At 49.3% G+C, this 14,765-nt stretch overlaps 1 long non-coding RNA gene across 4 annotated transcripts in view; it reads left to right on the top strand.

Annotated features, from left to right (window-relative positions):
* Positions 1 to 14,349, top strand: part of LOC117196260 (uncharacterized) — a 22,648-nt gene extending 8,299 nt beyond the window's left edge. Inside the window, exons 4-5 of one of the 4 annotated variants that reach the window (XR_004476353.2) lie at positions 2,146 to 2,322; positions 6,149 to 14,349. This is a non-coding gene — a long non-coding RNA (uncharacterized LOC117196260). Of the gene's footprint in view, positions 1 to 2,145; positions 2,720 to 6,148 lie in introns of those variants that run through there. The other 3 variants (XR_007470471.1, XR_004476352.2, XR_004476351.2) reach the window with 3 other exon arrangements.
* The last annotated feature ends 416 nt before the right edge of the window (positions 14,350 to 14,765 follow it).

The following is a 14,765-nucleotide window of genomic DNA, read 5'->3' on the forward strand; positions in this document are numbered from 1 at the left end:
CCCCCCCACATCCTGTCTTTGGGAAAGTGGCTCCCCTTCAACAGTCAGGTCCGGACCTCACACTCCTTCCACCTTTCGCACCACCGTCGTTTCCTGCCAGCATGGCTGGAAGGGGCTTCTGTATCAGTCTTTCCACTGAGTGACTTGCCCCCCAGAATTGATTCCCCACAAAGCAGCCGGGGAACTTGCAGTGAATTAGAATGAAAGCCAATGGCCTCACAGCTGTCCAGCGGCTCCGGGGCTCCGCTCTCTAACCTGGACTTCCTCTGCTGCCCTCCCCGCTCCCCCCCGCTGCCCCTCCCCGCCCCCCCCGCCCCTCCCCGCTCCCCCCCCCCGCTGCCCCTCCCCGCTCCCCCCTGCCGCCCCTCCCCTCTCCCCCCCGCCGCCGCCCTCCCCGCTCCCCCCCGCCGCCCCTCCCCCTCCCCCCCGCCGCCCCTCCCCTCTCCCCCCCCGCCGCCCCTCCCCGCTCCCCCCCGCCGCCCCTCCCCGCTCCCCCCCGCCGCCCCTCCCCTCTCCCCCCCGCCGCCCCTCCCCGCCCCCCCGTCGCCCCTCCCCGCTCCCCCCCCCGCCGCCCCTCCCCGCTCCCCCCTGCCGCCCCTCCCCGCTCCCCCCCGCCGCCGCCCCTCCCCGCTCCCCCCCCGCCGCCGCCCCTCCCCGCTCCCCCCCGCCGCCCCTCCCCTCTCCCCCCCCCGCCGCCGCCCTCCCCGCTCCCCCCCGCTGCCCCTCCCCCCTCCCCCCCGCCGCCCCTCCCCCCTCCCCCCTGCCGCCCCTCCCCGCTCCCCCCTGCACACTGACTTGCTGCACATGGGGGCTCCCACCTGGGGCCTGGCGATGCCCCTCCCTCCACCTGGAAGCCCCCCCCCCCCCATAGCCCCGTGCTAATCCCCCACCTTCAAGTCCTTGCTCAGCTGTCACTCTGCAGTGAGGCCTACCCTGGCCGCCTTATTGAAAATTGCAACCGTCCACAGCTCCCCTTGCCCTCGCCCAGCCTGACGGACTGTGCCACCATCCACATCCTGTCCGTGTGCCCGTTGCATGGTCTTTATCTGTCTCTCTTGCTAGAGCGTAAAGTCCATGAGGCGAGGGGTTATTCTATCTGGCTCATGGCAGTGCCTGGCTCATAGGAGGCAATAAACACGCACTGAATGAACGCATTAATACAAATTCAGTGAGTGAGTTCTAATGGAAATAAGCCGTGGAAAGCGAAGAAAGACGTGGATTCCAAACCCAAGTCTGCTGTTTATGTGGTAGCTGTGTAATCTGGGCCTTTCACACTTGAAAGGGGAGAACACGGCCTCGGGTGATCGTGGCGATGGGCCTGCCATCACGCTGGGCCCACGCTCATAGGAAAAATGAAAACACGCCGTCTGGCTCTATCGACTGCATACAGCAAGGAGCTATTTGGGCTGGGAAAATAACTAGAAGTAGGGAGGTCGATAAATAGGGGGTTACAGTAGAAAGAAAGAGAAAGCACACTCAGTAACCCCATGCCTGGGGAGGGGAAATACGCCCTCCCCACAGTTAATCAGCTCAGCCTCGCAGCAGCAAAGGAGCAAAGAGGTTCAGAGCCATTAGACCTGTTCCACAGGGCAGCGTGGAGCTGAGCCTGACCGCCCCCCCCACCCCGCCCCGAACGCCCCTTCTGTCCCCGATTCCCCAGCAACCTTCACCTGCCAAGAGGAAAACCGAAATATTCAGCTAATGTTCTCATGCTGTCACTCTTCACCTCTCCCGTGGTTCCGAGCTTCTATTAATAGACTGCATTTGGGGACCCAGAGGGGCACACCCCTTGCAATAGGCTCGAATTTCAAAAGTCTCATTTTGAAAATGGTTGATGAAATTGATTAGATTTCGTATTCCATCTTTCACTGAGAAATTCACATTATCTAGACATGGTGCCTATTATTCAATTTGTACATGGAAACCCAAACTTCCTGCCTAATTTTGGTTGTGTCATGCTGGGTTTTTTCTAGTGTATAATAACGCCATCAAAGTGAAAACTATGGAAGTTCAGAACAACACCCCAAGCCCCTGAAACCTGACGTGACACTTAAATTTCAACCAACCTTCTAGAATTCCACTTTTCTTCCTTGGTTTTATGCAAATTCCAGATGCTGAGGATTTATTTATGTGTTTCTTTAATAGCTTTTCCTTGAAATGCAGAGAAAGAGGCTCTTACGTCTTCCTCCGGTGTCGCTGAATCCCAGCTGGTGGGTGCCTGATATGTGATGCTGAACGGTGACAGTGACCTTGGCCCGCGGGGAAAGCCCGAGCTTGAGAGGCACTTAGGCGCAAGGGACCCAGGGTGATTGTGTCCCCCAGGTAAGGAAGCAGACGAATGTGTCCTGTGTGTCATCTATGAGCACAGATCCCATACTCCCCGCAAAGCTAAATCATTATTCGTGAAGCGCTTGCATCGGGAAGACGCTCAGGGCACATGTGTATTATTCCAGCTGGACGGAACGCACAGAGACAGGACTGAAACTGGAGGGAGATAATTGCGTGCTGTCTTTCTCTGATGAGCTTTCATGAGTAGACAGGCGGGGACGATACAAAGCCCTGAATCATCACATGACGACACCGGGCCGACAGGCAGAGCTGGTTTGCTGCAGGCCCGGAGAGTCCCTCTGGGCTGAGATGTAGTCCTCAGTGTTTCTGGTTGTCATCTTCCTTGTCTTTTTTTTTTTCTTTTAAATTAATTATTTGTTTATTTAACATCTTTATTGGAGTATAATTGCTTTACATTGCTGTGTTAGTTTCTGCTGTATAACAAAGTGAATCAGCTACACATATACATATATCCCCATAACTCCTCCCTCTTGCATCTCCCTCCCACCCTCCCTATCCCACCCCTCTAGATGGTCACAAAGCACTGAGCTGATCTCCCTGTGCTATGCGGCTGCTTCCCACTAGCTAGCTATTTTACGTTTGGTAGTGTATATATGTCCATGCCACGCTCTCACTTCGTTCCAGCCTACCCTTCCCCCTCCCCGTGTCCTCAAGTCCATTCTCTACGTCTGCATCTTTATTCCTGTCCTGCCCCTAGGTTCTTCAGAACCACTTTTTTTTTTTTTTTAGATTCCATATATATGTGTTAGCATACGGTATTTGTTTTTCTCTTTCTGACCTACTTCACTCTGTATGACAGTCTCTAGGTCCATCCACCTCACTACAAATAACTCAATTTCGTTTATTTTTATGGCTGAGCAATATTCCATTGTATATATGTGCCACATCTTCTTTATCCATTCATCCGATGATGGACACTTAGGTTGCTTCTGTGTCCTGGCTATTGTAAATAGAGCTGCAATGAACATTGTGGTACATGACTCTTTTTGAATTATGGTTTTCTCAGGGTATATGCCCAGTAGTGGAATTGCTGGGTCATGTGGTAGTTCTATTTGTAGTTTTTTAAGGAACCTCCATACTGTTCTCCACAGTGGCTGTATCAGTTTACATTCCCACCAACAGTGCGAGAGGGCTCCCTTTTCTCCACACCCTCTCCAGCATTTACTGTTTGTAGACTTTTTGATGATGCCCATTCTGACCGGTGTAAGGTGATACCTCATTGTAGTTTTGATTTGCATTTCTCTAATGATTGGTGATGTTGAGCATCTTTTCATGTGTTTGTTGGCATCTGTATATCTTCTTTGGAGAAATGTCTATTTAGGTCTTCTGCCCATTTTTGGATTGGGTTGTTTGCTTTTTGATATTGAGCTGCATGAGTTGATTGTATGTTTTGGAGATTAATCCTTTGTCAGTTGTTTCATTTGCAAATATTTTCTCCCATTCTGAGGGTTGTCTTTTCATCTTGTTTATGGTTTCCTTTGCTGTGCAAAAGCTTTGAAGTTTCATTAGGTCCCATTTGTTTATTTTTGTTTTTATTTCCATTTCGCTAGGAGGTGGGTCAGAAAGGATCTTGCTGTGATTTATGTCATGGAGTGTTCTACCTATGTTTTCCTCTAAGAGTTTGATAGTGTCTGGCCTTACATTTAGGTCTTTAATTCATTTTGAGTTATTTTTGTGTATGGTGTTAGAGAGTGTTCTAATTTAATTCTTTTACATGTAGCTGTCCAGTTTTCCCCGCACCACTTATTAAAGAGGCTGTCTTTTCTCCATTGTATATTCTTGCCTCCTTTATCAAAAATAAAGTGACCATATGGGCGTGAGTTTATCACTGGGCTTTCTATCCTGTTCTATTGATCTATATTTCTGTTTTTGTGCCAGTACCATACTTTCTTGATTACTGTAGCTTTGGAGTATAGTCTGAATTCCTGGAGCCTGATTCCTCCAGTTCCATTTTTCTTTCTCAAGATTGTTTTGGCTATTCAGGGTCTTTTGTGTTTCCATACAAATTGAGAAATTTTTTGTTCTGTGAAAGATGCCATTGGTAGTTTGATAGGGGTTGCACTGAATCTGTAGATTGCTTTGGGTAGTAGAGTCATTTTCATAGTGTTGATTCTTCCCATCCAAGAATATGGTGTATGTCTCCATCTGTTTATATCATCTTTAATTTCTTTTATCAGTGTCTTATAGTTTTCTGCATATAGATCTTTTGTCTCCTTAGATAGGTTTATTCCTAGGTATTTTGCTCTTTTTTTTGCAATGGTAAATAGGAGTGCTTCCCTAATTTCTCTTTCAGATTTTTCATCATTAGTGTATAGGAATGCAAGAGATTTCTGTGCATTAATTTTGTATCCTGCTGCTTTACCAAATTCATTGATTAGCTCTAGTAGTTTTCTGGTAGCATCTTTAGGATTCTCTATGTATAGTATCATGTCATCTGCAAACAGTGACAGTTTTACTTCTTCCTTTCTGATTTGTATTACTTTTATTTCTTTTTCTTCTCTGATTGCTGTGGCTAAAACTTCCAAAACTATGTTGAATAATAGTGGTGAGAGTGGGCAACCTTGTCTTGTTCCTGATCTTAGCAGAAATGGTTTCAGTGTTTCATCATTGAGAATGATGTTGCTGTGGGTTTGTCATATATGGCCTTTATTATGTTGAGGTAGGTTCCCTCTATGCCTACTTTCTGGAGGTTTTTTTTTTTTTATCATAAACGGGTGTTGAATTTTGTTGAAAGCTTTCTCTGCATCTATTGAGATGATCATATGGTTTTTATTCTTCAGTTTGTTAATATGGTCTATCACATTGATTTGCATATATTGAAGAATCCTTGCACTCCTGGGATAAACCCCACTTGATCATGGTGTATAATCCTTTTAATATGCTGTTGGTTTTTGTTTGCTAGTATTTTGTTGAGGATTTTTGCATCTATGTTCATCAGTGGTATTGGCCTGTAGTTTTCTCTTTTTGTGGCATATTTCCCTGGTTTAGGTATCAGGGTGATGGTGGTCTTATAGAATGAGTTTGGGAGTGTTCCTCCCTCTGCTATATTCTGGAAGAGTTTGAGAAGGATAGGTACTAGCTCTTCTCTAAATGTTTGATAGAATTTTCCTGTGAAGCCATCTGGTCCTGGGCTTTTTTTTGTTGGAAGATTTTTAATCACAGTTTCAATTTCAGTGCTTGTGATTGGTCTGTTTATATTTTCTATTTCTTCCTGGTTCAGTCTCAGAAGGTTGTGCTTCTCTAAGAATTTGCCCATTTCTTCCAGGTTGTCCATTTTGTTGGCATATAGTTGCTTGTAGTAATCTCTTATGATCCTTTGTATTTCTGCAGTGTCAGTTGTTACTCCTCCTTTTTCATTTCCAATTCTATTGATTTGAGTCTTCTCCCTTTTTTTCTTGATGAGCCTGGCTAATGCTTTATCAATTTTGTTTATCTTCTCAAAGAACCAGCTTTTAGTTTTATTGCTCTTTGCTATCATTTTGTTCATTTCTTTTTCACTTATTTCCGATCCGATCTTTATGATTTATTTCCTTCTGCTAACTTTAGGGTTTTTTTGTTCTTCTTCCTCTAATTGCTTTAGGTGTAAGGTTGGGTTGTTTATTTGAGATGTTTGTTTTTTCTTGAGGTAGGATTGTATTGCTATAAACTTCCCTCTTAGAACTGCTTTTGCTGCATCCCATAGGTTTTGGGTCGTTGTGTTTTCATTGTCATGATGATGTCTTCTTTTTTCCTTCTCTTATCTTCCCTTCCCTTCCCTTCCCTTCCCTTCTCTTCTCTCTCTTTCCCTCTTTTTTCCCAGTTCTCTCAGACCAGGCATCCATCACCCTGGTGGAGGCTGGAGAGCCAGGCTGACTCCGCGGACATGTCCCCGTGGTCGGTCCTCCTCTGGGGGTGGTCAGGGGCCCACAACACAGGAGGAGCTGGGTGCTGACCTGGGCTGACTGGGCCGACCTTGGGCCAGGCTGGCTGCACTGGACCAGTCCCTGGGCTGTGGGGGCCACACTGTCCCTCAAAGGATGGGCTGGGCTCCCTGGATGCAGTGAAACCACTTTGAGGCCCGAGGAAGGGGCTTCCTGGGCCCAGTGGCCCAGTGGAGGGCTGGTCCTGGAGACCCCAGGGACCACTGACGCCTTCCTTGTCTTTTTAACAAGAATTCCTCCTCCTTTGGCCAGGCCTGCACAGAGAGGTTGTGGGAGGTGGAGTGAGCTGAATCGGAATGCAGACAGAGAGCACTGACTTGGCCCCGTGTCTGGCACATGGTGGCACCGGACAAGCCCTCATGGGCACCACCTCACCTATTCCCTCAGGAGAGCCTTCCAGAAACTCTGGGAAATGCTAGCTGTCCAGTTCCTGAGTTGATGGCCTCCTAGCCACGTTGTTGGGTAACCTAGGGGTGGTCCAGAGTTTCTTTCCCCTTTAATCCTAAGGACACACTCTTTTAGAAAACAAAGCTCCTTTTGCATAAAAAAGTAGTCATTAACTAGTCCTAAGCTAACCTGTTAGGAGACTTCAAGGACTTGTTGGGAGAGAATGCCTTATTTGGAACAAACATATCAAGGGAAGGTTGGTTCTGATGTTCACACCCAATGTACCGTGGGTGTGATTGAGTTTCATTCTTGCAGGAATGTGCCAGGTGAATTCCAACCCGTGCACATGTAATGCATTTGTCTAAAAGACAATCAGGCAGTTTCCAGGTGCCCAAAACCTCCCTGGCACTCGGAATATGACGAAGAATGGGATGTGGTCCTGTCTTCAGGGCCCCTCCCTCCCAAACCCCATCAGACCCGCCCCCAGTCCCCGGGACTCTCAGCTCTGCTCCTCGAGTTCCTGTACCCTCCCCAGCCCCCGCCCCACCAGAGCGGTCAGCCCTACACCTCACTGCTGTCCATGAGGGCAAGTCCTCAAGGGCATAAAGCAGATGCGCTGTTTGTGTATCTTTGAAAGACTTTTCATGTTAATAAACTCTCACATCAGGAAAATAAAGTTCTTGGGGTGGCCCCAGGTCCCAGCTTTTTAATGAGCCAATATTGTCACCACATCTGCTGCATGTGGTTGGGACTTGCTGTCCTGCTTCCCATTTAAGTTGCTGGACTTTTATAGACGTGCGTCTTATGTTCTCAATTAGCTCTAAGCTTTTAAAACTGGGACTGCATAATGTCACACTCCTCATTTTATCCCTCCCGCGCTGATCATGAAGGAACAAATGAATGGGCTTGCGAGGGAATTCCTAGACCCCAGGGTACCTGCACAATTTTCTCTGGATCAGAGTTTAGGAAACCAGAGTTATTGATGCTAATGGCTCCCTTCTCTCACTTATTTTTCTTTCACTAGTGTGGAGAACACTGGCTTTAGGGTCAGGCCGGCCTGGGTCTAAATCCCAGCTCTGAGACTTGTGAGCTGTGGCATCAGGTCAATTACTTGACCGCTCTGAAACCTGCTTTCCTCCCACCCACCCCCCCTTCCTCCTTCTGTCTCTCTCCCTTCCCGAGTTTTAGCACCAAAGTCAAGACTGACCCAGGACGGTTTGGAAGAGCTCCCTAAACATGTCGGATAAACAGCCTGCCCATGCCTGCACCCCTGCTCTCTCTGTCCCCATGGGATAGTAGGAAAAGTGGGGCTCTTCCCAGGCCACGGGGCAGGTGCCCAATGCTCTGGCATAATCTATTCTTGGAGCTGGGCCGCAAAACAGGCCCAGGAGAAGGTGCAGACGGGATTATCCCACAAGGAAAGAAACATCCAAGTGAAGTTCAGTACGTGCTCCCAAGGGTGCCGGCCTGGGAAGGCGCAGCCTGGATAAAATACTGGTGCTTTGGGGCATCTGCTGGCTGTGCGGGGCTCCTGGGAGAGGGAGGCGGCCCTAGTGGGTGGGGTGGGGGGCAGTGGGTTAGGGAGCCTGGGTTGCCTCTGGGATATTCCTACAGCCACTCCGGTGACATCTTCTGGGGTGTAGAAAGGTTTTCAGGGGATCCCTGGCCACACATGCATCCTCAGTGACTGTCCAGATGCTTTAAGCTTTCAGCCAGTTTTGAATTGGGGCTTCTGATTGCCGTGTTCTTGCTGGTTTCCTGAGGGGCTCACGGGTGATGTCCAGTGGCCCTGGCACCCGCCCGAGGCCAGTGACACAGCTCCGCCCATCCACAGTGTCTGAGAAAACGGGCTGCTCCGGCAGAGGCCAGCCCGGGAGTCCTCCCCAGCCCTTCCTTCCGGAGGCAAACAGCCGGGGTGACACTGACCTCGTCTGGCGCAGCCGCCGCCCTAGTGCGCAGCAGTGGTATCACCGCTCAGCCCCCCGGTGCTGTAGCGTTTTCCTTGTCCCCGCCGTGCAGGCACCTTGACAGGATAAGTTAGCAAAATGCCACGGCTCTCAGAGCGCGACACTCCAACCACAGCTTCTGAGCCTGGCTTCACGGTCCTTAAAATAGAACCAGGTCCCCGTGGTCGCCGGGCTGTCGGCGCCGCCTCCTCAGAGATGATTATCTGAGAACCCGGCTGAGCTGAGCCATGCCGGCCACTCGTTCCAGACGGTGCCGGGCTCAGCAGAGCCCAGCAAGGCCACCCAGCAGACCCCGAAACACGCGTGTCCCCGAGCCTTCACCCCAGAACTGCCCATATAGCGGCGCCCAGACTGGTGAGCAAAGAACATGGCACCGACTGTTCCCGAGGTCGTGTGGTTTCTTCTGTGGTTGTCGCTATGGCAATGGATAACTGATGAGAAAACAGTAGCGCCTCCCAGACATGCTTGCTGTAGAGCATTCATTGTAGAAGGTGTAAAAATGTACAAAGTGGAAAAGGTCACCCTAAAGCCCACCAGGTGGAGAAAACTATGACCCACACCTCCATGCTCTGGAGAGTTTTCTAAAAGTGTATTTAGAGCAAAATTGAGCAAAAATCTTAACACTGATCAGTATTTTCCTGACCAACTTTGTGTTCCTTTTTGCTTTGGCAGCTAGGAAACTCTTGATTAACGTTTCAGCCCAACTTCAGAAGTGGGGAAGAAGCCTACTTAGATTTCTTTTGTTTGTTATTCTTCTCCCTGGTCTTATTTTACTGGGTTACTTTTTCCTTTCCCTTCCCTCTGAGTTCTTTATTTATGTTTTAACTTTAATCTTATAATGTGCATTTTCTGTAAACGTCATGCAATAAAATAAAACAAAGTTTTGCTCAAATAAATTCGAGTGAACCAGGGAGAAGTGAAGGGAAGAAACCACCCCGAGACTGTTTAACACCTTGAAATTCATTTTTATTTACCATTCCTCTCTTCATGTCTTGAGTATTTATGGCAGACCCAGGACACTTAGGTCCACACAGTGAGGAGGGAGCTGCCATGGGAGCCCCGGAAGAGGTGTAGGCTCATCTTTGCGTGAGGGGTTGGGGGAACGCGGCCAGATGGGGGGAGAAGGGGCAGAGTATAACTTGTCCTAGAAATCAGGAAGGAGGCCTGGAGGGGACAGATGTGATGGTGGAGAAAAGGCCCGTCCGAGGAGGTGACATCTGATCCACAAGATGAACTGTGAGAAGGAACTTTCTTGCCCTTCCAGAAGCTTCTGGAAGTTTCCTGAGGTTGCCCTCAGGAGCTCAGAGAGTGTCTGAAGCTGTCAGGGCCACACCAGGAGTTCTGATGGCAGTGGTCCTGTGCCCCCAGGGAGGTGGGCAGAGAGGAGGCCACCCAGTTACCTCAAGCACAGGCTGCCGGAGGGGACCACGGCAGCTCCAGGCCTCAGCCTGGTGCCCGGCCGTGTCCTGAGGACTGAGGTGGGCCACCTTCAGATGCTTCCCAGAGACCCGGGGAGCCTCCCCGCAGAACCCAGAGAACAGCCCGAAGGAGCCCAGTGCCCTGGGAGCTGCCCGCTGGGTGAGGGGCTGGGAGGGACGTTCACACGCTCTCCCTTCACCCTGGACGCCTGGGAGGAAGGAACCCAAAGAGTCACCCGGGGCGGAGGCCGGGGAGGGGTGGGCAGCCATCAACCGTGTCACAGACTCGCTGCGGCCAGAGAGGCCCGGCCCGTCAGAGGCAGAGAGAAGGCCGCTGTCCTGCCAGAGGGCAGCACCCAGCCCTGCACCTCTGCCCTGTCGGTGACACCACCCTCCCTGGGCTCTGTCGCTGCCGCGCCCATGCACGCACACCCTCACACTTAAACACACACACACACACACACACCCTCCTTCCCCCTGAGCCTGAGCTGTTTCTGGCAGGGGGTGGGTTCTCACAGGGTCACAGGCTCTTGTCTCCAAGGTGCCAACGATGGGACCCCAGGCAGCGTGAGGGCCGGAGCTTAGGGTCAGCCTCCACGTGCCCAGCATGGCCCATCCTGGTCTCACAGCAGCTGGGCTCAGGCCCTCACCATGACACGGGGCACAGACACACACCTTGAGCACAGACACACCACGAACACGCCGTGGGCTCTAGCAGCAACAGAAAGAATCTTAGTGCGATTCCAGCTCTTTATGTTTCAGTATGAGTTTGTGTGCTCTGATTTTTTTGTGATTTTTAGTGTGTATCCTTAAGGAGCATCGTGGGCTCTGTTTTTAAAACCTCACATTTCGGGCTTCCCTGGTGGCGCAGTGGTTGGGAGTCCGCCTGCCGATGCAGGGGACACGGGTTCGTGCCTTGGTCCGGGAAGATCCCACATGCCACGGAGCGGCTGGGCCCGTGAGCCATGGCCGCTGGGCCTGCGCGTCCGGAGCCTGTGCTCCGCAACGGGAGAGGCCACAACAGTGAGAGGCCCGCGTACTGCAAAAACAAAACAAACCAAAACAGAACAAAACCCCTCACATTTCAAAAGCCACTGCTAAATATACTGCTAAAACCATCTATGTTCTTCTGGGTACTCGTAATGAGTAAAGACAAAATGGATTGAACTTATCAAATATTATTTATTAATATTTTCCAAGATAAGTGTTTCCCAAGTGTGGAATATATGACTGGTAATTTAGAAAATAACTTTAGGTAGTCCGTGTATGAATGCTTTTATCTTCTTCTAAAATTTCTTTCACTAAAGTACAGCTGATTTACAATGTTGTGTTAATTTCTGCCTGTGCGGCAAGTGACTCAGTCACACGTATACACATTCTTTTTCATGTTCTTTTCCATCATGGTTTATCCCAGGAGACTGAATATAGTTCCCTGTGCTCTACAGTAGGTCCTTGTTGTTTATCCATCCTATAGATAATAGTTTGCATCTGCTGACCCCAAACTCCCAAACCATCCCTCACCCCTCCTCCTGACCCTTACCCCCGCCTAGGCAACCACAAGTCTGTTCTCTATGTCTCTGAGTCTGTTTCTGTTTTGTTGATAAGTTCATTTGTGTCGTATTTTAGATTCCACATATAAGTGATATCATACGGTATTTGTCTTTCTCTGACTTACTTCACTTAGTATGATAATCTCTGGGTCCATCCATGTTGCTGCAAATGGCATGATTTCATTCTTTTTTATGGCTGAGTAGTATTCCGTTGTATATATGTACCACACCTTCTTTATACTGAATGCTTTTATCTTAATGGTTATTTGTTTCAATGTGTACTAAGAAAAGAAAATACTGCAGACCCATGACCTGGTGGTTATTTTTGCTTAAGGAAAAGGCTATACTATGTTTTTAAGTTAAAAAGTGAATCAATTTAAGGAAAAATAAAAGGCAATGATGCTGCAAGTGGTAAGAAAATACGGCTGAAATTATGGGAAAACATACAAAAGTTGGAGAACTGTACAGCATGAACAAAACATGTTCTCTAACTGAAGAGCTGATTTCTCACAGTGCACTTTTTTTTTTATGGTTCTGTTTTTCATTCCTTTTTCCTGTCATGTCAACATAACCCATGTAAATGGACTGTATTTTCTTTGCTATTGATGCTTTTGGTGTTTGGAAAATCACATATCCTATTTTAAATTATACTAGTGAGTATATTCAAGATTTCAAAGTAATTCTTTAATTTACACTTTTGAAACAGTGTACAAAGTGGGTTTTGTGTGTGCATGCGTCTGCATGTGTGTACGTACGTGCAGGAGAGAGGCCGTGAAGGACCCTTTATTCTCCTCCCTGCCCCCACACCCCTCTGCCCTCAACTTCTTGACTTTTGTTCATTTAATCTGGGGTTTCTGTTCCTGATAGTTTTGTTGTTCATTTTCTATTTTGCAGTTTTTTTTTTTTTTTGGAACTTGGTAGATTTAGAAGTTTTGCTTTTTTTAAACTGGTCTCAGTGGTCTTGGCCAGTGTTTCCATGGATGACTTTCCCTTTCTTGAGCTCATTTTTGCTTCTTATCTCAGTGGCTGAAACATATTTTCAAGTAAATTTTTCCAGGAAGGTGTATTCTTTGTAAGTTCTTGTGGATTTGATATGATTCCTGTTGTTTTTAACTAAATAATCTTTTTGATGAGAGCACAAGAACATGATTTAAACACGCAAGCCTGTCTTTACGCAGGAATCCAAGCTGGACTGGCTTCGAGGTGTGAGGGTCACGTTCTCTCTTCCTACAGCTCTTTATATGTGGCTTCCTTCCATGCTGGCACAGAGGGCTGCGTCGTAGAAATCTAAGATAATCTTAATTTGTATTTCCTTGCATGTGATTTTTTTTCCTCTTCTGGGTTCTCACGGTGTTTTGACTATTACCTTACCCCACTTTGGGGATATTTATAATGTTAAGTAAGAGGTACTGTATTGCTCTTCACAAATCCTTATTTACAGCTCCTAAACTCAATATCCAAGGAGACAAAATCATACACTTAATATTTTAATAGGCCTAAGAAATAACATTTCAATGTACCAAGAGTTCTTAAGAAAGACATTTTAAGCAAAAAACACCAGGGCTAAAGCAGCTGTCCATCGATTTCCTATCCATGGGGGACTCAGAGCCTGGAGTAAGAGCCCCGTTGTCAGGGTTCCCTCCACCGGGAAGGTTGGGGACGTTGGCAGTTCATCCCTGAAGCCCCATGAGGCTGTAGCACTCTTGCTTTTATGGTTCTAGGACTGTGGGTAAATGGGTTTTAGCCATGAAAGGAAATAGGTGGTCCTTCAGCTGCAAGAAACAGAAACTCTGACTCAAACGGGCTTTAAAAGAAGAAAGGAAATGTATTACCTCACACATCAGGAAACGGGAAGCCCTGGGCGGGCGTGGGGTGTGGATGCCGTGACTCAGTGGTTCAGCCCGGCCATTGGTCACCTGCGACTCTCCATCCGAAGGCCGGTTTTCCCCTGTCGTCAGACGCTGAGGGCTGCAGGCGCTGGGCTGCATCTTCCACGCCAGTCCCAGGGAGAGGGCCCTGCCCCAGCGCGGGACTGGGAACCCTTCTCTGCACTCTGACGCACTGTTCTCCCTGCAGGACCTAAACTGTGACCAGATGGGGTACCGGCTGTGTGCCCAGAGGCTCCTCTCTGGTCCTGAGCCCTAGACCCCAGGGCTGCAGACCCCCGGCTGGACTGGCCCACTGCGCCCCCTGCGGCAGGAAGATGAGATTACATGGGGAGGGGATAGAAATGGGAACAGAATCGTAATTCTGTATCTACAAAAGAAAAACAGACTCACAGACACAGAGATCAGACTTGTGGTTGCCAAGGGGGAGGGGGTTGGGGAGGGATGGAATGGGAGTTTGGGGTCAGCAGATGCAAACTATTGTGTACAGGATGGATAAACCACAAGGTCCTGCTGTGCAGTACAGGGAATTACATTCACTATCCTGGGATAAACCATCATGGAAAAGAATGTGGAAAAGAATATGCGTGTATGTGTAACTGAGTCACTTTGCTGTACAGCAGAAATTAACACAACGTTGTAAATCAACTAGACTTCAATAAAATTTTTAAAACTGTGGTTCTTTCAGCGGGAGAAAGTGTCCCCTGTGGATGGAGTTGGGGGGGACAGATTGCTCACCCTCCTCCTGTGTTCTAATTGGTGGAGACGAGAAAAAACCCAATGGAGGCTGGAGAATCAGCTCCATGAACAGGGCGAGTGCCTCATAGCCCCAGAGAACGGGGCGCTTTGGGCAAGCGGGACTGGGGAATCTAGCTGGCCCCTATAGACCTGGGGTCTGATGTAAAAGCGTGAGCTCTGCTGACCCACCTGGCCGCCCACCTGTGCCTGGACCACAGACCAGGGCACCCATGGCCCGAGGAGTGGATGGCAGGTCCGGGCCCCAAGCAGGAAGCGGGGAGCTCTTGAGGGGCAGAGACACATGGCCAGGAGACGTCCAGTGCCAGACCTGGCGTCTGTGCCGCTGGCTCCTGACCAACAGGCAGGTGCAGAACATCCCGGCCAGCGAGCACCTCTGTAGGTGGGGACGGGACGGCACCCAGCCCGCCTCTGCCCCCTGGACCCAGCCACGTGGCCTTTCCTGGGGATGGTCAGTGCCAGTGCCCTGCTCCTCCCTTGGGCGAGAGCCCGCCTCCGAGGAGACCCCCGTGTCCTCCCTTTCCGACGCCCA

This window comes from Orcinus orca, chromosome 12 (genome assembly GCF_937001465.1).
Source record: "Orcinus orca chromosome 12, mOrcOrc1.1, whole genome shotgun sequence".
Taxonomy (NCBI): domain Eukaryota; kingdom Metazoa; phylum Chordata; class Mammalia; order Artiodactyla; family Delphinidae; genus Orcinus; species Orcinus orca.